Source organism: Rhinoderma darwinii, chromosome 7 (genome assembly GCF_050947455.1).
Source record: "Rhinoderma darwinii isolate aRhiDar2 chromosome 7, aRhiDar2.hap1, whole genome shotgun sequence".
NCBI classification, from domain to species: Eukaryota; Metazoa; Chordata; class Amphibia; order Anura; family Rhinodermatidae; genus Rhinoderma; species Rhinoderma darwinii.
Window position 1 is genome coordinate 95,975,288 of NC_134693.1, and position 2,500 is coordinate 95,977,787.

The 2,500-nt window shown below is 36.9% G+C and overlaps 1 protein-coding gene across 7 annotated transcripts in view; it reads right to left on the reverse strand.

Moving 5' to 3' along the window:
• The window catches only part of SGSM3 (small G protein signaling modulator 3), a 100,355-nt gene that overhangs the window by 19,293 nt on the left and 78,562 nt on the right, over window positions 1–2,500 (reverse strand). The gene's annotated exons all lie outside the window — the stretch shown is intronic.

Genomic DNA, 2,500 nt, shown 5'->3' on the forward strand with positions numbered 1-2,500 from the left:
GATCAAGTTCACTATGTCATATTCTTCGTCATCCATCAAATTTTTGGAAACGCAAATTTTAGCTTCTGGCAATAGTTTAACTTCAGGTATTTAAAAAAAAAAAAAAAAACAGACAGAAATAATCTTCTACACTATGCCCTTCAGCCAATTGCTCAGAGTCAAGAGGGTAGTCAGTCAGGAAGTCAAACTATCCTCACGGCTTGACCAAATGTGTGAAAAATTAATTAAAAATATTTTAGAGATTAAAAGAAGAAAGGTACAAACACTGCATAGGCGTGATCTATTGAGTGGCAATACATTTTAGAAAAAGAGTGCTCACATACCCTTTGTCTCGAATTTCTCTACTACTAGCCCAGAGATTAGTAACATCTTGAAGAAATATTGGAGTGTGTTGACTAGGGCATTTCCAACGAATGTGGAGTTCCATGAAATGCCGATGATGGCTTATAGGAGAGGCAAGACAATTAAGACTAGTCAAGGCCGATATTGGGTCTAGAAGATACAAATATTTCTGGCCCCTCCAAAACAGGGTTCTTACCCTTGTTTAGGATGTAATGTCTTTAATAATACGATTAAGGGTAATACATTCAACCATTCACACAGGCAGAACAATGAAAATCAATAGATTTTTCACATGCCATACATCTTATGCCATCTACTTGCTTAGTTGTCCCTAAGGACTTCACTATGTTGGTGAGACCACCACAGAAGTGACCATTAGGATGAGGAATCACAAATCAAATATTAATACAAAAAGATGCGATCTACAGGTGTCCAGACATTTTCTGGAGCATAAACATGGGGTGTCACAATTACGATTCAGAATCATAGATTTGGTACCCCCAATGACACTGAGTGGCAATAGGGAATTGGCCCTCAGAAGGAAAGAGTTGGAGTGGATCTTCAGGCTGGAGACTATGTCCCCCAAGGGATTAAATATGTGGACCATATGAGTAATCAATGTCTGGAACAGTAGGGGGTAACTTCCCCTGGCCCTGGATCTTACTTTTTTTTTTGTGTTTGATCTTGGCGGTATAGTTAGTTTGTAAACATGTGGGATTTTGAGTCCGATTTTGACTTTTTCCCATATTTATTTTTAGGTTACCTCTTATATTAACTTGTCCATATGTTTTGTGGACTAATCACCTGATTTTTTTGTTATTTTTCACAGATAACCACTTTTATGAAGTGGTTGGACTTTCATTGTTAAGGAACAGAGGCCATGTTATTTTTCAAGAAATGGGACACTATGTCACTTTTTTGCCTCTTTTTCCCCAGAGTATGAGGACATACGATTGTCAAATGTGTCTTTCTATTTTAGACCATAGAGACATTATAAATAGAGTGGGATCCTTTTTCTATTGCTTAGTATATGTATATTTGTAAAATGGTTATTTTATACGTTTATTTGGTAACCAGAGGTTATGATATACATTAGCGTTATTGATTATACGTCTGCCCCTTGAATTCCTGTGGGCTGGGTGTAATCGAAATCTCTAGGTACAGAGATGAGATTATCCCCAGTAATTGTCATACCCCTGTTCTTATACAGTATAGGATGACAACCTGGGTTGGGGACATAGTGTGATTTATGTCCTCTGGTGGCTCATAATTCGGGGAACTCCCTTTCATGTACTGCACCTATTTTGAATAACTTTTTCTGGCCAGATAGAGATAGATATATATATATATATATCATGTTCCATCTATTTAGATGGAATATGGTAGATGGATTTACTCTTTGTTATGTAGCGATTTTTTTCCTATCTAGCTATAGTATGCAAAGTTAGGATACAAACGCAGCAGTTAGCGCAAGCTCAGAACTATTAGAACGCAAGCGCCGTAATGTTTCTATGGTCTTATGCGGTCCATTGGACCGGATATCCGGTTTGGGCGCCATCTTTGAACATGCGCAGTAGATTTGTGCAGACGCCACTATCTCAGAGCTTCTGGATTTGGTACTGTATTATTCTAAGTTATGTATGTACATATTTATTGGCCTATGTACCTTCCCAATTTAGTCCAATTGCTAATTACATACTATTTGCAGTTTTACATATTATGTATTTGTATGACTTGTTTGTCTTATAGTGATTCACTATGAAATTTTTCCCCTCCTTATCACAGATCTCCTAAATGGTGAGATTCTAGATTGTGTACTTCAGTATTTGTAAATTACTGCATGTACTTCCTATTTATACTTGGCACTGTGTAGCAGCTCGAGAATGGTTCTGTGGTGAACCGAAACATCACTCACTTGAGGGGACTAAAACAACCGTTTATTATCTTCATCGAAGTCCTGGTGCCGTTCCTTTGTCCTATGGTATATATATATATATATATATATACCATAGGACAAAGGAACGGCACCAGGACTTCGATGAAGATAATAAACGGTTGTTTTAGCCCCTCAAGTGAGTGATGTTTCGGTATATATATATATATATATATATATATATATTTATTTATTTTTTTTCTACTTGCAGTGATCCTTGGTTGC